This window comes from Notechis scutatus, chromosome 2, assembly GCF_049901735.1.
Source record: "Notechis scutatus isolate UNSWTSFEM ecotype Mainland chromosome 2, rNotScu1.2, whole genome shotgun sequence".
Lineage (NCBI taxonomy): Eukaryota > Metazoa > Chordata > Lepidosauria > Squamata > Elapidae > Notechis > Notechis scutatus.
In genome coordinates this window covers 148159775-148182081 of record NC_142010.1, presented here as the reverse complement: position 1 = coordinate 148182081, position 22307 = coordinate 148159775, and positions in this window count along the sequence as shown.

Genomic DNA, 22307 nt, shown 5'->3' with positions numbered 1-22307 from the left:
TATTCACCCCTTCCCTTTAGGTGCAAGTTGGAGCTCACTCTTTCAGTATCTTGTTGTTTGGTCATTGTTGTTTATCTTCTTCTACATTGCTTAATATGATAGTCTGACTCAAAGTCCAACTATCTCCCCCCTCCCCTATTTGTCCATAGAATTATTCCAACTTTTAAAACAACCAAGAATTTCATTCCTCCTTTTACAATAGTCAGTTAGCCTATATTTGTACATAATGTGATCTTTTGTTTAGTACGGGCAGAAGTGTCTATGGAGATTCTCATTTATCCAGGTCATGGCTGTCCCAAAGGTGGTTTTTCAAGAAGCAACTGGACTTTCTGGTTTTTCTTTGAAGACGTTTCGCTTCTCATCCAATAAGCTTCTTCAGCTCTGAGTGAATGGTGGGGAATGGGAGGAATGCAAATGACCAGCTGTCTGCAAGGAGTATAAATCCTTCCATACCCAACCATCAGTCAGAGCTGAAGAAGCTTCTTAGCTGAGAAGCAAAACGTCTTCAAAGAAAAACCAGAAAGTCAAATTGCTCTTGAAAAAGCACCTTTGGTACAGGAAGAAGCTTATTTTTGTCAAAAATCTCCCCCCCCCCCCAATGAGCCGTTTGAATTCAGGAAAACAGATGACTATCAGTGAAGAAGGCTAACCAGAAAAAGAAATCTGATCTGTTCATGTATCTTTAATACTAGTTTGATTTGCACCAGCAACTGCAAAGCATTTCATGGCCATGAACAGTTTTTCCTAACCTGGTTCTTTCTGGATGTAGTCAGACTACACGTGTGCTGTGTTTCTGGCTGGAGATGTTGGGAATGCCAACTGTTGCACATTTGGACAACACCATGTTAAGGAAGGCTAGCTTAGAACCAGTTATGGTCATCTGCCTTCTTCCGTTCTTTTCTCTGTACCCTCTTCCTTCATATCACTTACATTTCCCCATAGTATGAGGTCCCTTGGTTTTGGAAGGTTTGGAGACAGGAAGTAATACGCAATACATCATATTTGAAAAAGAGGCAGCTGGGAAGTTTTAACATGCTCCATCTGAGCTCTAAGACTCAGTCTACCCTCTCAGTCCTGCTTAGTACAAAAAAACCTCACCCCAATGCATTTGTAGATAAAAGAGAAGTGGAGGGGTGAAATATAACTTTCCTTGCACTTTCCTGGTCAAAAGGCATTGCACACCCATGCTATTTGAGTGACTTCCCCCCCCCCCTCCCAGGAAGTGATGAGCAAATGACTGGGAAAATATGGGGTGAGGTGGGGTTACTCATAGAAGACCAACTTGTTTAGCAATTCTGTGGGTGAGGTAAAGGTATTTATACAATTAAAGGAGACATCCTAGAAATGAATAAAGTTGAGAGCTTAAATAATAAAGAATATTATTAATATTCTAATAATAATAAAGAATAATAAAGAATAAAGATAGAGCAAGAGGTGGTTGGTGACCTATAAGGAGAGGCCTCTTTTTTGGCCTTGGGGTAGGAGTGTTCATTAATGTACTCTTATGACATGGCTCAAAAGATTTGCATTACACCCCAAGCAGCTTTTTTTTTACTACCTTATATTTAGTCTTCTATAATACTTTATTAGTGTAATAACAATTTTACTAGCTCTTCATAAAAATGAATCATGCTTCCTTCAAGTAATCTCCATTTGCTTGTAAATAGTCCTTGGGGAAATGGCTTTCTGCCAGATTCCAAAACCATTGCCCTGGTTCACTTTATGTATGAATCTGGGAAGCTGCCAAAAAGTTCAGGATTAATGCTATAAGGGGTTTGGAGAGGCAGACATCTTTTGCATTGCCCTACTTTGGGATGCCTTTAAATGGGAAAAGCTGGAGAGAGAACTGAAAGTCTTCTGGCCACAGTTCATGTCATTTGCTGTTGCATTATGGTCCTGCTTTAAGTTTGATGGTTGAAGTATGATGTCCCGTGCAGTAGGCTTTCCCATGCAAGTCCCACTGAAATGAACGGGAGTTGTATATGAACATAAGTACAACTCTTATGGCGGCTCAGTGGTTAAGACGCTGGACTTGTCAGCTGGAAAGCCAACAGCTCATGTTTGAGACCTGAGCACCATGCAGCAGGGTGAGCTCCTGTCCTCACCCCAGCTCCTGTCAACTTAGCAGCTTGAAAGTATACAAATAGAGTAGATAAATAGGTACCACTATGATGGGAAGGTAACAGCATTCCATGACGTCATGCTGGCCATATGCCCGCGGAAATGTCCTTGGATAGAGCTGGCCCAATGGCCTTGAAATGGAGATGAGCACTTCCCCCTGCCCCCATAATCTGCAGAATAAAATTTGCAGGGACTCCTTTACCTTGCAGCTGTCACACATTTTAACAGAGATTGCAAAGGCATAGATACATTGCTGACAATGTGTCAACATCTTCCTCTGCATTTAATAGCTTATATCTAGGAGAAAGACATATAATATGGTATAGGGGTTAAGATTCTGGACCAGGAGAAGGCAGACCCAGGTTCTACAGTAATCTTCCCACAGACATTGAAGTCAGCTTGGTGTCTTTGTGTGTGTAGGTAGCTGGCCCAAAGAAACCAAGCTGACTTCAATGTCTACTTCAATGTCTTCAATGTCACACAGCCCTAGAGTACAAAGTTGAAAAAAGTCTCCTGTGCTTTCCAATCCATGTCACACTAGTGCAGTAAATTATGATCCATAACTTTAAGTGACGAGACCTTAATCTTGCCCTGAATTGATTTGGGCTAAGGTTTTAGCATCACCCTATAACTCCTCCACAGATATAGAGGAAGCTGGTCTCCTTGGCCCTGTTGCCAATTATTGGTTCACTCAAGATATATTGTTGCCTAACGTATTACATCAAATAATTCTAGGAGATCGGAAGACACCTAAGTGCATATATAGCCACAACTATAATGGTGTTGATATTGGAGACTAGAGGATCTTTATTCCTCCCTGGAGATGGAGAGGAAGAGTCTTCTCCATAACTGTAGTAATATGCTTTCTTCCCATAATTGAGGTAGGACGAAAGTACGTCAGTGTGAAAAGCATGGCCTGCAGCCTACCTCCTCAATGGAGCCAGTTTACTGTTGCTGCCCATGTGCATTGTTAATGCAGCATAGTTCCAGGGCATGGATTGGTTCAGCTTTTTAAAACTTTCTGCTTCTAAAGAAGATTTCCAACCTCCAGAAGATGAGAAATGTGTCAAGACCTTAGGAATGATGGGGAAAAGGGTATTGCTGCGTGGGTCCTATGGGGCTTTAAGTTTTGTAGCCCAGTAGGAATATTGACCCCCTGGAAAATTTACAATCAATCTCCCAAAATATTAATACTTTTCTGTTCAAGCAACCACAATAAAAAAGGGAAGAATGGGGCTATGCCAGTGAAGTACACTATCTGCCTCCCATATAAAAAAAAGCCATGGAAATGCAGAGCCCACCAGTCAGAAGGGAGATCAGTCCTGCAACATTTGGGAGCAGGTTCCCAGTTTCGAAAAATGGCTCTTCCAAGTGATCTAGATTGCCCAGACAGGAGACCTGCTAGTATATGACTGAACACATCAAAGGGAATTAAATGAATATAGAATTAATTGCTCCAGGCTCAAAAGGAATTTCCTCTGATGTCCACTGACTGGACCACCAAAAGCAAGTTTTGCAGTTCTTTTATGTGTTCCTTTTGATATATTATATATTATATGGGCTTCTGATTGGCTACTTCAGAATACAGGATGTTAAATTGGATAAGCCATTGATCTGATCCAGTAAGATGGTTCATATTCTAATGTCTGAATAAATTTATCAGACTGCTGCTGTTTCACTTTAATTCGATATATGTGAATACCACACACACACACACACACACACCATACACATATATACTTAACACCACTTGTAGATTTCCAAACACATTATCCTCACATGAAGAACTGATTCCTTTTGCCACAAGTTTCTCCCAGGTGTAAATGCAGCTCTATGGTGTAATTGCACCATAGAGCTGCAAAAATTCAGATGTCCACTGGATGGCGATAAAGGGAAAACTATTTCCCTCTAAGTAATCTATTTCACAGCTACCAGAGATATTTGCATCCCAGATTGATAGCCTTATTAAACCTTACAGACTAATAATTTTTCTGACAATGCTTGATACATTAACATTTTGCAATTTGGATCAATGCACTTGCACTTATTTTAGAATCCACAACTCATACAACCAACCACTTATAAAGTATCAGAAACTGTAATTCATATTACATTGGGTACTTTATAGTTATTGCCTTTTTATTTTCCCCCAAATCTATATATCCCGGTACTTCATTTTTTTTAAAAAAAGTAAATTTTTGTGATACAATCTACTGCTCAGAATTTTCCCCTTTGGTGTATAATAATTCAAGCTAAACTAACATAGACAAGAAATTATCGTAGTGTGTGGAATTTGACCCATGAAATCAATTTTAGCTGATGCTAAATATACTGGAATTCAATAAATTCTGAAACCAAGACATTGTTTTGGATTCTGAAATTCTGCTTCTAAGAGAGTTCTCAATCCTTTCAGAAACATCCGTTTTTAAGATTTCTCCATTTCAGCAGCATTGTTTCAAGCTGTGGTAGAGAAATACTTCGTTGTTTTTGTTATTAAATACCTAAGAGCCTAAAATCCTTCTGGACCTACTGTAAATCACCAGAGACCCACCACTAGATGTTAATTAACCATTTGCATACAGAAGTATACTGGGAAACGAGGACATTTATTTATACGCAATTAGTGTTTTTTTATTTCTCTGTCAGCATTTCTCCATTTTTAATGCTTCAAATTGCACTTCAAGATATGATGAGTCATTGGCTGTGTTCACACGATACATTCTGCATTAACTACACTTTATTTAAATTTCTACAGTGGTTGCCATGTACACAATTCTGGGCAGCTATAAAAAATAGTTAACAGCAATAGTATACACAAGCACATTAAACAAAAATAGAAATGGCTATGTTTTGGGCTCGAGAATCCTGCAACAATAACAGGCAATTGAACTCAGAGGTGGGCTTATATACAGTAATATCATATAATTATAGCCTCATGTATTGTGCACACCAATTCAGTGTTGTGCAAATATAGAAAATTCAGTTGTGTAAAACATGGTGTCGTTAATTATGAATAAGGTTATTCCATCATAGCACTGGCACTTTGAAATGTAGATTTTATCACTGTATAGTTTACTGTCAAAAGTCAAGCAAACTAGGATTATTCCACCTCTCTGTTGTTTAGCTAATCCATGCTAGAAAGCACCTGTTAAACACTTCCCCCTAATCCTAAAAGGATGCTGTTATCTGGGCTAGTTAGACACTCTAAAGTCAGGAATTCAGGAATGAACATGAAAACATCTTGAGTGCCTTGATACATTTTATGGCATCCTGAATGACAAATCTGCTGCTGGGGAATGAAGAGATTTGTCACCGAGCCCATCTGGAGGTTACTGAGTTCGGACAAGGCTACTTTAAGGGAGCTATCTTGTCTCTAATTTTCTGGCTGAATATAGAGACAGGTAGTTAAACACTACAAAGGCTTCCATACAAAGTTTCTTTATTGGATTATATCAGGCATTCTCAAGGAATAATTCACAGTTATGTTGAGATTCATCTAATGTCCAGTCTTTGCATTGTTGTCTTCAAAGTGTGAAAAGATAGTTATCTTCATCCCATAATGATACAGCAAGGGACGACTCCAGCACGTTGCTGGGGTCCAGGTAAGAAAGAAGACAACTCCCCCCAACCTAACCAGAGGTCAATTCAGTGACCAATCAGGATTACAGATGTGACCACATGACATGAACTACATCTCCCATGAAGCATTAACTACATTTCCCATGAGGCATTCCCTTAAGGGGAGAGCTCTCATTCCCAAACTAACTATATAGTTTATGTTTAACCAGCATAGGAGCCCTTCTATAGTGGCATCATTATCCATCTGCAGATGGATGAGATTATTTAATGTACCCATAAGACATACATTCAGGTAAAATTCATCCACAAGGATTGATCTATATAGGAAGATTACAGATCAGGAATGGAAGCTGGATAAGAAGTATGAATTAATTACATTTTACAGCACTTGAGATATGATTAAAATAAGGTAAGACAGAGGAAATACTGTCCATTTTGCTAGTTGACACCTATAGATGCATTTAGTGGAAGTTAAAAATATTTCCTGAGCTGCAAATATTGCTCCACCTGAAATCCAAAATCCAGTTCTTGAACACTATGAAAGGAAATCCAAAAGCTTTAAAAGTATATTGTTCAATGAGCAAACTAATGACAGAATTATAACTTTTCCCTTTACATTTTATCTGAAATGAGTAGTTAGAATTAACAGTTAAGGCTGCCTTGATTTAAATAGTATTGATTGCTGACTAATTTATTATCATCTGGAGCTTTGGCGGCACAATGGTTAAAATGTAGTCCTGCAGGATAATTCTGCCCACTGCCAGAAGTTCGATCCTGACCAGCTCAAGATTGACTCATCCTTCCATCCTTCCAAGGTCAGTAAAATGAGGACCCAGATTGTTGGGGGGGCCATATGCTGACATTGTAAAGTACTCAGAGAGTGCTGTAAAACACTATGGAGCGGTATATATTGTAAGTCTAAGTGCTATTGCTATTATTATTACTTACTGGGATCCTAATAAATGTTAGGATGCTGTAACATAATTACGTTTCTGATTTTGAGAAATGGTCTTAGAAATCAAGTCAATTTTCAAACGTTGCTGTGTTTGTCTTATGTGTGAGGGCTACTAGATATAGCCTACAAAAATCCAGATGGCCTTTATACGACAGCAAAGAAGTACAGAAAACTACGATTTTTCACTGCCATCAAGACTGGCACATTGGCACAGCAAGCTCCTATATATAAACAGCCAGAAAACCCTATTCTTCCTGATCCTGATGATGTTACCTGGCCTGGTAATGAAATAGTTATAAGAATACAATTCAGCCCCAAGAACACAATTGTTTACTTCTCCAATTAAGTCCTGAAGCCATGAACGGTAATTACAGTAGATCCATTTGTAACATCTGTCAAATCATGCAGAAAACCTGAGTGTTGAACATTATCCTGAAGTGACCATAATGTGTTTTCTTGGTGTGAAATCAAATGTAAGACTCAAAAACCAATAATCAAGGCTTACTGCAGTAATTATTATTTAACAGTATGCACTGAAGGAATTTCCTCCAGAAAATAATGGGACAGACTCCTACAGAGAAAAGGATACACTCCTATTTATAGATATCAGGAAAGGGGGAGAAAATGATACATTATACATATACAATAGGTAATAGATGTATAGCATAGATAGTCATGATTAGCAAACCTCAAGTTACGTCCCTGCCTTTCTACTGTTATTATCCTCAAGAAAGAATTATTGTTTTACGAAACAGAAATATCAGTTACATTGTCATAGAAATTTTTATAAAGCTACTGAGAACTGAGCACTTCAAGGTTGCCTCAATTACCACACTTTCTTTCTTTCTTTCTTTCTTTCTTTCTTTCTTTCTTTCTTTCTTTCTTTCTTTCCTTCTTTCTTTCTTTCTTTCTTTCTTTCTTTCTTTCTTTCTTTCTTCCTTCCTTCCTTCCTTCCTTCCTTCCTTCCTTCCTTCCTTCCTTCCTTCCTTCCTTCCTTCCTTCCTTCCTTCCTCCTTTCCTTTCTTGCTAACACTCTTCATTCCCCCAAGATCTTGTTTTCCTCACATTGATTTTTTTGCTCTATATGATGCTGATTCCCAACTTCAGCTGATATATCCACCAGGACTCTGTCTGGAGTAGGACAATAGAGTATTAGTATTCTGCCCAGTGATCTATTCACAAGTTGTCTGCAGGGTCCCACCTGATACTGCAGGCTTCCTTGCAAGGAACTGACCCTTCCTGGATAACATGTAGGTGATCTCATGGCTTTTCCTTGTCCAGAGAGGCTTCATTCATGGTGTTGTCCCTGCATCATTCCCACTGTTTCACAGAGGTGTGCTAATCTGCCATGTTACTACCTGGAAGTCAATAATCAGGGAGACCCACTGTAGTGGTGATGATAGCTCTAGCTTGCAGGAGAGTAGCTACAGTGATTCGCCTTCTTACTAACAACACCTTAATTGGGATCTTTTATGCCTGGGGAAATATGATGCATACCAACTGTCCTGTTTTAAATGTCAGTTGAAATATTTACCCAGTACTGCAATATTATAATTGCTCCTGGAGTGGACTTTTAGGCTGTCTTTTAACTAAATGCTATTTTAAAGTGATGTTATTTCATTGTTTTATACAGTATTTTGCGTTATGGGTGTTCATCTTTGTGGAAAATGGTTTTATCATTTTTATACTTTTTTCCAGATTGCTTTTAAGATTAGGGCCATCATGACACTGTTGTGAGTTATAAACCATGATTTGTGATCTAGTTGTTTGAAGCAATTAACTGACTTATTCAATGAGCTGGTTGAACCATGGCAGCCCATGGTACAAATCTAGTCATTAAAGCTTAGCATAGGAAGCTTTCCTCATCTTTTTTCCATTTATTCCCGTGAAGGACGATGCTACTTGAGTTGTTTCTATCTGTCAAACACAACTAGGTTGGGTTTTAATACATTAATTTTCTGACCCTTGTTGCAGCACATAACCTATATAATATTTGCTGCAGGGTTCTCATCATCCATTTCTAAACATGTATATTCATGACAGAACACGCAGTATCTCTTGAGAGTAAATATCCATAAAGAGCCACGGTGGTGCAGTGGTTAAAATACAGTACTGCAGGTTACTTCTGCTGACTGCTGGCTGACTGCAATTTGGCAGTTCAAATCCCACCAGGCTCAAGGTTGACTCAGCCTTTCATCCTTCTGAGGTTGGTAAAATGAGGACCCAGATTGTTGGGGGCAATAGGCTGACTCTGTAAACCACTCAGAGAGGGCTGTAAAGCACTATGAAGCAGCATATAAGTCTGAGTGCTATTGCTATAAAGATACTAACCAATCAAGGGGATATCACATATTCAGGTTTAACTCTGCCTATTCACTCTATCATGAGCTTTCTCTAAATCCACTGATATCTATATTTTCTTATGTTGTCCTCTTTTCCAAGATGTTGATGCACACAACTCCCTGTTATTATGACAAGGATATTTTTAGTCACTTTTCTTCTTCCCATCCATGCATTTCTTTTGACCTGCTGAAAGAAAATCTGCCCAACATAAAGCTAAACTGGGTTATCTAAACTTTGTTCCTGCAGCTTTTTGATTAGAATGACAGCAAATGTTTTCAGCACCACTAAAGAGGCATTAGGAAAAAACCAAGCTCAACTAAAACATTCTGTGAAATAAGCTGTTAGGATTTGTTTAGTGATTGTTCGAAATTACGACACTGAAAAAAGTAATTTCCAACCAGTCTTACATGCATGACTATTACAGCAGCATTCCCAGTCACATGATCAAAATTTGAGTGCTTGGCAAGCAACATGTATTTATTCTGTATTTATTAACCAACAGTTGTAGAATCTTGGAGTCATTGATCATCATTTGTGACAGTTGTTTTTCACCCAGCAAAATCAGTAGGGAAGCCAGATTCACTTAATGGCTAGGTAATTCACTCAACAACTGCAATAATTTACTTAACATCCATTGCAAAAAAAGTCATAAAACTGGGCGCAACTCACTTAGCAACCACCTTGCTTAGCAACAAAAATTCTGGTCCCAATTGGAGTTGTAAGTCAAGGATTACTGTGCGGCGTGGACTTGAATCTTTGATAATATTATTTTTATGGAATAATAATCATATCTATGCACAGGAAACAGAAGATGAAATATTTTCTTCCACAGATTAGGTTATTATTGAAAGATCCTTATAAATGTTCCACAGTTGATATATTATTATTTTTTAAAATCAGTATATACCACAGATGACAAAACAGAAGAGTATAATGCAAAAAAGATATTTTGTCTTTTTTACAGTCTGTTTCTATCAACTCCTTATAATCAGGGGTGGGCTTCAAAAAAATGTAGCAACCGGTTCTCTGCCCAGTTGCTGGATGGGCATGGCCATGGCCTAGTCGACCTCCTGCACAATGGTGGGGGGGGCATTTTTGCACTCCCCGGGCTCTGGAGGTTTTCCTCAAGCCTCCAGGAGGGTGAAAACAGTCTCCCCAAGTTCCGGAGGCTCTGTGGAGACTGGAAACGGGCCTTTTTACAGCCTTCCGGAACTTCCCAGGGGCCTGTTTTTCGCCCTCCCCGGGCTCTGGAGGCTTTCCTTGAGCTTCCAGGAGGGCAAAAACTGCCTCCCCAGGCTCTGGGCAAAACGAGCCTCTGGGACGTACCGGAATACCTCCTGCTCTTAATTTAGAACAAATTAAGCACTTTTGTTCCTAGAAGTAATAGATAGTATTTATGACTACTAGATCCTGATAGCCTTGGTGTGTGTGTGTGTGTGTGTGTGTGTGTGTGATGCCTTTGAGTCAATCTTGACTCCTATGACTGACTACCTGGCAAGTCACTGCAGTTTTCCTGGTAAGATTTTGGAAGTGGTTTGCCTTTGCCTACTTCCTAGAACTGAGAGAGAGTTACTAGTCCAAGGTTACCCAGCAGGCTTTTTTTGCCTAAAGCTGGACTATAATTCATTGTCTCCCAGTCTCTAGCATGGTGCTTTAAGCACTATATCAAATTGGCTGTCTATGGTAGGCTTAGATTTTATAAATTAAAACCAATAAAATTAATGACCATTGTCCCATCTTCCCAGACAGGCAAATTCATAGTTTTATGATGTGTAAACAGATAATGCAGCCAACTATGCTGTGTACTTTAAAAAATGATGCAAGTAAACAGCACTGTATGCATCTTTCAGTTGACTCAGTATCCTTGCATGGCACATTTGGTCCTGGAGAATGTACGCCAGAAGGCTTGTATTTCTCATAGCCAGTTCCTCGGCAAAGGTCCCAGAGTACTTACTGTTTAAAATATTCTGTATGTTTATTTGGGGAAAGAAAGTTTGCAGAGAAAAGCCACACATACTGATATGACTGGATCTGTACATCATGCTATGCTGTAATGAAGTTTATTTGGCTTGATTGTGGATATGGAGTTAATCCAACCTTTTTAGTTTGGAATCCATTGTTTATGGCTGGGATGAGCAACGTGGGCCACTTGCATTGAATCAACAGTTATGAATTTTCTGCAGCTAGAAGTTGAAGTTGGGAACTGGGGTTTGAGATCATGTACCCTTTGATTCAAGTGCCCTTGAAGACCCATGTAGAAGGGGGAAGAGAAGAATGCATCGTGCTAAAGCATGGCTTGTTTTAATCACTGTTTACTTGAATTAGTCACAATAATTTCATTGACAAGAATTGTTGAAGGCCATAACACTAGGACATCCTTTTTGGACCTGAAGAGAAGATTAAAAAAAAAAAAAAAAAGAATTAGGCCATAACACTAGGACATCCTTTTGGACCTGAAGACTTCACTAATCAATTTTTAAAATAGCAAATATATTTCAGCTCTTAAAACTTTAGAAAAATGTTTTAGCGAGCAACTGAGCCACGAGGAGGCTTGTGATAATAAAATCCTATTATCATTATAGACAAAGATTAACACCATCATCCTAAAACACTCCAGATGATGAAAATGGTATTACATCTGATTTCATAGAAGAAATGGAAGGAAATTAGTGAGAAACAATTCCAAGGAGAACAGCAAAGCTGTTACATGTTTACCTGTTTATATATGTTTTATGAATCCTGATTCTAGCAAGTTTTATTCTAAACTATGTCTAATTTAGTTCAATCAATTATATTCCCTAGACACCCTATTTCTAGGGGGCATGCACAGGGTTTTTCATATTAGGAAAATCTAAGCAATTGTGTATTTTATCAGAGAGCCAAGAACATTCAAAAGAACATTGTGATGGTACAAGAGTAAGATAAAAAAAAAAAGGATTGTTCTCAGTAGTCGGTTAGTACGGAACAAGAGGCATTAAGATTGAAGATGCAGGAAAGATTTCAGTTATATATTAGAGGAAATTTCCCACGAGTGAGTATTGAATTATTTCATATCCTCACTTCCACAATTCCAGAGGCAGGTTTATGAATTGAGGTACATTTGTAGTAAATTGGATATAGAATTTACAATGTAGAAGTTGAGGAATGGGAAACAGGGATAGATATGTTCAGCTCTAGGGCTGTATAAGGAATGCTCCATCAAACAAAAATCTTTCCCAGGTATTTTTTTTTCCAGATTACATATTGCAGTTTCCTATTCTTAGGCCACCCAGTGTGTTGGAACAGTAAATCCTCAAACCTTTGGCAAACTGGTCTAACACATCTAGAGATACCAGGTTGGAGAAAGTTGTTGTATTGTCTCCTGTCACAGGCAGTCCTCAACTTGCAACCATTTGTTCAGTGATCGTTTGAAGCTACAACAGCACTGAAAAAAGTGACTTATAACTGATTTCACACTTACAACCATTGCAGCATCCCTGTGGTCACCCGATTAAAATTGGGACGGCTTGGCAACTGGAATGTATTTATCACAGTTACTGTGTCCCAAGGTCATGTGATCCCCTTTTGCCACCTTCTGACAAGCAAAGCCAATGGGGAAAACAGATTCACTTAACAACTGGGTTTACTAAATTAACAACTGCACTGATTCACCTAACAGTTGTGGCAAGAAAGGTTCTAAAATGGGGCAAGACTCACTTAACAGCTGTCTTGCTTAGCAATGGAAATTTTAGATTCAATTGCGGTTGTAAGTCGAGGACTACCTGTATTTTTTGTGTTTATTATTTCTCAAATGCACTAAACATGTATGTGCCAAGCTAGGTACCTGCAATTGTTGTCATCTTCATTAAAGCATCTGGTTCATAGCACTAGTTGGGTGTGTTGCAAAAGCATTGTGAATACTATAATTGGGTTGATAGCTGTAGTGGATTCATCTAGCATTTTCCCTCTGTTATTAATATACTGGTCTAGATGCTAATTTTCCATCTTCCATTAAGGTTCCATCCTGAGCATGATGATACAGGTAGTCCTCGACTTACGAGCACAGTTGAGCCCAACATTTCTGTTGTTAAGTGAAAAAAATTGTTAAGTGAGTTTTGTCCCATTTTATGACCTTCCTTGCCACAGTTGTTAAGTGAATTGCTGGAGTTGTTCAGTTAGTAACATGCTTGTTAAGTGAATCTGGTTTTCCCATTTATTTTGCTTGTCAGAAGGTCACAGAAGGTGATCATGTGGCTCCAGGACACTGCAATGAGTCAGTTCCCAAGCATCTGAATTTTGATCACATGAGCATGGGGATGCTGCAATGGCCATAAGTGTGAAAAATGGTCATAAGTCATTTTTTTCAATCCCGTTGTAACTTTGGTCACTAAATGAACTGTATTTACCTGTATTTACCTGTCTTCTATTGTTGTAAGGATAACAACAAACACTCAGAGATACAGTTCCTACTGCTTAGCTGTAAGAGTGGAACGACTTGCCTCCAGAAGTTATAGGTGTTCCAACACTGGAGGTGTCATGCCCTTGGTAGAGTCGGACTCTGAGGGAGAAGAGGAACAGCCAACAGGGAGTGGAGGTGTGGCTCTGGAGGTTGAGGAGGAGGCTGGGGAAGGGCAGAAGCCAGCTGGGCAGTCAGAGGAAGAACCAGGTCCATCCCCTCTGCATCCTAGGACCTGCAGGGAGGAACGGAGAAGGAAACAACTTGGCTTACGAGAGAAGAAGCGGCCATGATCCCCCTCATTGGTTGCAGCTGGGGAGAATAGTATATAAGAGAGACGGTTAAAACATAGCGTTGCCAGAAGCAAAGCGTGTTTTATTTTGGGCTGAAGTTATCTTGGTTGGTGTTCTTCCAACAGACTGTGCCTTGTTATATCCTTGAAGTTGGTAATTACTTATCCTGGTCCATTGTGGAATTTCCTTCATTGTAGTTTGTTTTGGTTTTTTTTATTTCACCTCTATCTGCTCATTAAGTTCGGACTGTATTGCTTTCTTTTGAAGACTACTTTTGCATAAGTTTTATCTCCAACTGAGAATTATTGAACAGTGGGGCCAAGTTGGAGGCATTAAAGGACATTTATTTACGTTATGGATTTTGTTACATTTGTGTTACACTCTGGGTCATCACAGGAGGTTTTTAAGAAGAGATTGGACAACCATTTGTCTGAAATGGTACATAGGGTTTCCTGCCTGAGGAGGGGGTTGAACTAGAAGTCCCTTCCAACTCTGTTATTCTATTATTGTAATCCTGCAAATGGCTATTTTAAAAAGTCAATAAAAATAAAATAAGACCTTCACAATGAGCCAGTATCACCATCCCACCAACTCTATTTACTGTTTAAAGTAAATTCCATATAGACAATGGTTTTTTTTTCAAATTTCCCAGTTAGTTTTATTTTAATGCTAATAAATATTCGGAGATGATGCAGTATTGTTATTGTTCTCATTCAGAGGAGATTAGATGCAACTGGATAAAAAGTGTTGTTACTCTGTAATTGGGGTCATATCTATACAAATTACTTCATTCGCTGTACAGTATGTGCAGTAGGTTTCCTGCTTAAACAAGGGGTTGACTAGAAGACCTCCAAGGTCCCTTCCAACTCTGTTATCGTGTTATGATCATTCGGCAACACTAGTTTTGAATTTTGGTATTGGTTGGGGCCCTTATTGTGCCGTTGATCTTAAAAGTATGTGAACTTGGTTTTAGTTGGGACAATATATACAAAATCCAAAAGGTGCAATTTTAAAATGCAGTGTCTTTAGCTAGAATCTTTGGAAATGAATCCAAGTTTTTTACTTTGATTAAAATTAGGAAGAGTTACAAAGGGCTGGGTAGTGAATAATGTTGCTTTTCCTGGGCTGGATCTAATCTGCAAGCAGCCAGTTTGCCATCCCCGTGCTAGAAAAGCATCTAAGCATGCATAGTAAACAGCTACTATAACATCAGTTGGGGGAACAATTACTTTTGGCAGCTGTTATCTTTCTATACTTTATGGGGAACATAATGATACCCTGTTGGTAGATAAGATAGTCAAGTACTGTTGAACTATAAACCAGAGGCAGCTGCCTCTATTCTCTCAGGGTGGATAGATTAGAAACAATTGTTTAGGATTTGTTCTCGATGATTTTCTCCTATAATCATCTTTTCTTGCTCCATTGGCAGGTGGATAATAGTAGTGCCAAAAGGAAAACTCAGATACTGGAAATCTTTCAAATTTTTCATATTTCAATGGTTTATACAACTATTTAAAGTTTCCGCATGGTTCTCAATAAATACTCCTTTTATTTCCTTGAATTTGTTAGGACAAAGAATGCAGTACTGCTCAATAATCTTTCCTTGCTTTAAGCCTTTCATGTTAAAAAAAACCCTCACCCACTGTAATAACCAATTCTGAAAAACACAAATGTTGTATGTCTTACTATAATATAGTACAAGTAGTCCTTGACTTATGATTCGTTTGGTGATTGATCGAAGTACAACAGCACAAAAAAGTGCTGATTTTCCACACTTATGATTGCATTATGACAATTTTCCACACTTATAATGATTGCAGCATCCTTATGGCCACATGATCAAAGTTTGGCTTTTGGCAACTCGCATGTATTTATGACAGTTGCACTGTTCTGTGATCACCATCTGTAACCTTCCTAGCCAGCTTCTGAAAAGCAAAATCAATGGAGGAAGGCAGGTGTGCTTAACAATTACACGATTCATTTAATAACTGCAGTGATTTGCTTAACAACTGTGGCCAAAAAAAGTCATAAAATGAGGTACAACTCACTTAACAATTGCCTCGCTTAGCAACAGACATTTTGGGCTTAAATTGGGGTTGCAAGTAGAGGATTATCTAATTATAAGTACAAGTTTCTCTATCATGGATTTGGGGATAAACTTCAAAAGAACCATTCCATAAAAACAATTTTGTGGGAGCAAAGCAATGTAAAGAACATTATGAAGAAAGTAAAGATACTGTATGATAAATGACTTTGATATACAGTGAATAATGATGACAAACAAATGAGATAGTGGGAAATGCTTGGAAGGGACCATGGTATCCTGTCCTGTCATGTGTCATTATTTGTCTAGGGTTGTTTTTATCAGCTATTTGGAAGCTCTAAAATCCAAGCTATAAACCTGACAATATTTTCCCTGAACCTTGGTGGTAAATTGTACTTGAGTTTGAAAATAAATACATTCCAATAAACTGTATTTGGACTTGATAAATTGTGCTAGATTTTTTTATTCCAAGGTCTCTGCAACTCTACCCTCACTTTACTTCACCATTTTACATGTAATATGATAATTTCTACGTAACATTCCTTCCACACTTAATTCTAGCTTAAGATCCAGCCTAAATGGATTGATCCAAAACCTACTTTCCTCCCATTTGCCACTACAAAACAGGATAAAATGTGTTGCACACACTTTTTCTTTTCTGAAAAAAAACCAAGCAAAACTTTCACATTAGGTGTTTTTCATTTCAATAGCCATCTTACATAAACTGGAAGGATAGTTGAACAATATTATTTTTCTGCTTATAATGGATTGTCATCCAGTAATTGGTGAGGGTATTTTATATGTGGTTTAGCTATTATTCTGTCCATTGCAAAGATGCAGTCATTCATTGTGCAACAAGGTCACATAGTGTAATAAGATTGGGACTGGGTTACGGACTTCTGTCCACACTGTGAATTGTGTTGGGGGGTTCATGAAGGGAGGCTCAGCCAATCTCATTACACATGTTGTACTCTGACAATAAAGGTAATAATAACTTTTGTGTCTAAACATCAAAATTGGTATGATTTTAATTATGTGCAATGAGTTATCTTTCCACATTGAAAAAGACATTTCCTTTTATACTATTATTGTGATTAAAACATGTATAATAAAATCTATAGGAATGTTACTGTGGTGACAGTGGCCTTTTTTCCTTTAAGAGCAATGTGCACACATGAGATCAAAGGCTGAAGCATCACTCAGAATGAAGAACAACAAATACAAAAAAATTGCAGACTGAAACTGGAGAAAAACTGTTATTAGGTGGTCATATATTCTGATTTAATGTGTGTGTATGTGTATGCACGTGTAACTGTGTGTGTAAATATATATATATATTTCTTAAGTTTTCGCGGGTACTTACATGTATGGTATTCAGCTTTGTTTGGGTATTTTCCCACGTCATTATAGTTGTGCTTTTAAAGTTGTAGCAACGTTTCGGCAGAATCTCATCTGCCATCATCAGGCTTCTGTATTGTGTTCGTCTGTGAGTCAGACTTTTACAGTTGTTTCAGTTTTAACTTTGGGGCTAGCCTACTGCTGTGCCAGAATGGTTTTTTCTTCATCCTGATTGGTTGGGAGTCTTGGTCTGTGTTTATTGGTCTCTATATATGTGTCTATATATTTATTGGTCTATATATATATTTATACATATATATGTCTGTGTGCAATGTTTCACATAATCCTCAGTTTAAAGTTGAGATTGCCATAGTGAAAACCCATAGACTTAAAAGTTTTCAATAGGATTGATTTGGAAATGGCTTTTTTTTTTTTAGCCAAGCATTGCAGATGCAAAATATTAAACATATAAAATCTCTGAATAGGGGATATAAAATCGCTGAAAGGGGATATAAAAATTGCAGAAAGAAAGTCTTCTGTGGGAAATAGTATCTCTTATTTCAGCAGAAATTTTAGCTGGAGTCCTTAGAATTGGCAAAATAGTTTGGGGAATGCTGTATGTTATCTGAAAGCCAGCAGTTCTGCACCCCTAGACTTGATGAACATTCATGGTAAGGGTTCATCCTTTAATGAACATCCCTCTTGGCTATTTATTCTCCGTCCTCTGACAGAGTTGCTATCTTCACATAAAAACAAGGGAAATGATTTCAGTGGTTGCTTTTGGGACAGCAAAGATCAGGGAATAGGAGGCTTAAGTGTGAATTCCTTGCTACCACTTTTCACTGTGTTGACCTTTACCACTGTGGTGGTGATTACTGATAGAGATACTGACCTTGTGGAATATCCCTACTGGACCCAAAATAAGGCAGCTTTGGCTGCTGGACATGGTTCTGTTCTCTCTGGCAGCCGAAGCAGAAATGCAGTGAAGTCATAGAACACTGCCTCTTCTATCTGTGTCCCAACAAGATTTAAACTAGGCCTTTGTGGTCCTGCTATGGACAGTTGGAGCCCCACAACTCACCAAACTTCCTCACATCACATGGTATATTTATATAGATGAGGGCTTGCTCTATTTTAAACTGGACATTATTAGGTTCCTGCTGGATTCTCTGATATAGCCTCAGCCTGTCTCAGTGGCTGGCTGGTCTCAAGATGGAAGCTCTGATGTGAGGGCAGAGCTAGAGTAAGAGGGCTGTAAGGACTACTCTGACAATGTCCAATTCAGTTCAACTTGTCTTTTGTTTTATGCAGATATGGCCTTAAATGAGGAATTAAAACTCACATCAAATTTTAATTTCACATTCAGTTTATTAAAGTTATATACCTTGCATGTCTAATCAGAAGTTCCCAAAACTTTTTCTAGGACAGGAAAAAAAAATCCAAACACATCCTCAAACTGCACAAGCAAGCATGGAGCAAAATGTGTTTGTTGAAATAGTGTATTGCATCATTTCTCATGATAGCAGTAATTATCCATAATAGAAATTCTAATAAATTGCATGGGTCAATTGCATCAAAATGATATACAATCATTTTCATGTCAGTGTCAAAGCCCCCATCCTGTTATTCCAAAACTTATTCAAATGATAGAGACTCCTGGTGATAAGCCCATAAGAAAAAGAGTGAACCCACAAGATAAAAATATGGGTCTTTGTCCTTTGGTCAGTTGCAGGCTTTCAGCTTCCACCTGAAAATAAAATGCCTCCCTTTATGCTGACCTGCAAGAATTCTCTTGTTAATTATGCCCTTGTCCATTTCCTATGAGTGCTGGTAATTCATCACAAGCTAGAAAATGATTCCCCTCTGCTCTCTCAGCACTATCAGTGTGAACTATTGCCCTACAATTTAGCTCTTCTTCATTTCATTATCCAGCTAATACATGATTATCTATGAGAAAGAAAAAAAATGTTTAGGTATAGCTATTTCAATCCACTCCACGCAAAGGGAATATAGTGTTCTAAAACACCTAGAGAATAACCTGAAAGGAGGAAAATATATGAAAGCTATTATTTAACTAAGAACCAGATTAGGCTTGGTAGCTACAATAGATGGCATATATTATGTCCCTTTGAAGATTGGTTTTTTTTTGCCTCCTTCTGGATTTCACTGCATTTATTTCTTGGTTCTGTAAAGCTTGTCTTACTGTAGCTTCCAAAGGACAGGGGGAACAGAAAAAAAACACCTTCAAGTGTAGAAAGCCAGTGCTGAGGAGAATGTACTAATATATTAGAACTTTCTAATAAAGAACAATTACTATATATCTTATTTCTAGTCTCACAAAGAAGTGAGAATTGCTACTTCAAAATAAACTTTATTGAGGCAGCAATAAAAAAGATGGACAAATGCAGGATTTTTTTTGCAGTCTCAGTTCATGTTGATTTTAAGCCCAGCAGATTGTTCAGGCTTCAGAGGATGATCTGGGGCAGCTGTATAATCTTTAACGTACATCCAATGTTTTTACTCCCTCTGATCCTTAATTCAGAGATGACAAATTTGATGAAATATACTATAAGTATATATTTCACAGTCATATAACATGTGTGGTACACCCTAGCTTGTTTCACAGCTGGAATGGAAAAGGTGTTCTGAATGCAGCACAGACTTTATATTTCAGTTCAATTTATAAATCCTGTTTCTAAACCAACATCAGCTGCCTCATAATTTATACACATTGTTAAAAAAAAAAAAGCAATAATCCAGCGAAGGTTAATTGACAAAAGCTTTCATTTTGGGAAAAGCAAATTGGGAGAACAGTTGGTTAAATAAACCCATATGGGCTCTGATTGCATCATTTTATCAGTTGAAACCAATAATACGAATAGCTTGCAACCAGCTTTTAGTGGCATTTATCAATATATCTTTTTTTCCTTTAAAAAAGGAATTAATTATGCTAGGCAGAAAAACGGGCAAATTCTCTGAAACTGCAATACTTTCATATTATAAATAATCAAAATGGAAAAAATAATTTAAAACATTTTGTTTATACTATTGAATAATATTGACAAAACTGCTGTGAAAAATAAATTGAAAGGTCAGTTATCAAAGAATTTAACAATCAACATTTAAGTGTTCTTACTCCCTTTGAATGCCAGATCAGCAAACAGGATTCCAAGATTTAATTTTTAGGAGAAAGATGGTTCAACATATCATATATTATCAAAATACACACGAACATGATAGAGTTATTTTTCCCCTGCACTGTTAACTAGAATTCTCTCCAAATGCATGAACAAAGACAAGGAAGGAGGAGGGAACAATGAGATAGAGTTGCTAATGTTTATTGTATTTGTACTTCTATCATCCTATCTAGAGGTTCTCATCATCAATCTGCCAGTTTGAAGTGAAGGTAGCTAACTGGGACAGAATGGGGAATCTTTCTTATACACTATCCATGCTGTTGGTCAAGTGTCTGACTCTTGAGTTAGCCAAGAAACTTTAAAACATGGTCCCACAGTACCCAAGATAAGCTGTTCTGGGAAACTTCAACAAGCATTGGTAGCCATTCTGTGAATGAATTGGGGCTTCCTAGTCTTCCTGTCAATAATCAAGATAACACTAGGCTAAACAGGACATGTTTTGATGTTTGCTTAAGGTATGGATTCTTTTTCTTGTTTGCTTTGTTTCTTTTTAAAAGATCATTTCAATTTTTTATTGGTTTTAATTCTTGTCAGCTATCCTAACAAGTAACCTAGAACTAAGGAGACATTTCCTGACAGAACAATTAATTAGTGGAATACCTTGCCTCCAGAAGTTGTAGGTGCTCCAACACTAGGTTGGAGGTTTTTAAGAAGAGATTGGACAACCATTTGTCTGAAATGGTACATAGGATTTCCTGTCTGAGCAGGGGGTTGAACTAGAAGTCTCTTCCAACTTTATTATTCTGTTATTATCCCCCTGCAAATGGCTGTTTTTAAAAAGTCAATACAAATAAAGTAAGACCTTCACAATGAGCCAGTATCACTATCCCATCAACTCTATTTCCTATTTACTGTTAAAAGTAAATTCCATATAAATAAGCTTTTTCAAATTTCCCAGTAAGTTTTTTTAAAAGGCCAATATACTGTATATTCAGAGATGTTCCAGTATTATTGTTCACACTCAAAGAAGATTAGATTTAACTGGATAAAAAGTGTATTTACTCTGTAATTGGGGTTATATCTAAACAAATTAGATATATTCACTGTACAGTATGTGCAAAGTGAAGTACAGTAAAGTAGATTTAATTCCTTCACTCTGCAAAATGAGGGGTATTATTTACAAAAATACATGCAATTCCATGGTACATAAACAAATGTTATTAGTTGCTGCTTAAAAATGCTATTAGCTGCGGGAGAGCAGCCCATATTGCCCTATTTTGATCCTTGTGCAGAACAGAGTGAGGCCATAGGGCTTTGGCAGTGCTCCCAGATTGGTACCAAGTTCCTATGAGCTCATATCATCATTAAACTGGTTAGCTCAGTTGCTTTACTCATAGCTCAAATGTGTCACAACACAACTTGATATTGCCTCCCTGTGAAGCAGGGACAGGTAATTTTTCCCACTGGTAGGAGCTCCTGCCAATCTTGGCTTTTCAGCTCTTTGCCTTTTCTATTTATTATTTATTTATTTATTTATTTATTTATTTATTTATATTTATTTCTATAGCAATAGCAGAGCACTTAGGCTTACAGACCCCTTCACAGGGCTTTTCAGACCTCTTTAAGTGGTTTACAGAGTAAGCATATTGCCCCTAACAATCTGGGTTCTCATTTTACTGACCTTGGAAGGATGGAAGGCTGAGTCAACCTTGAGCCAGTCAGGATCAAACTCCTAGCAGTTGACAGAGTTAGCCTGTAATACTGCATTCTAACCACTGCTCTTATAGCTGCCTATCTCAGACAAGTGATTTTGGGTGGTGAACTATTCTAAAACAATTTAAAACAGTACAAAATAAATATATACACTAGTTGAGAAATTTATCACATGCTGAAATCTATTTCCTAAAACTGCTGTTAAAATCTTTGTATCAGCATTAATCAATGAAACAGGACAATTAGCACACAGAGTATGATCTTTATGTTTTTGGTATAACTGTAATATAAGTCTAGTTAAATGCAGGTGATGAAATCCATTAAAAGTCTAGGTATATGTATACAAAAT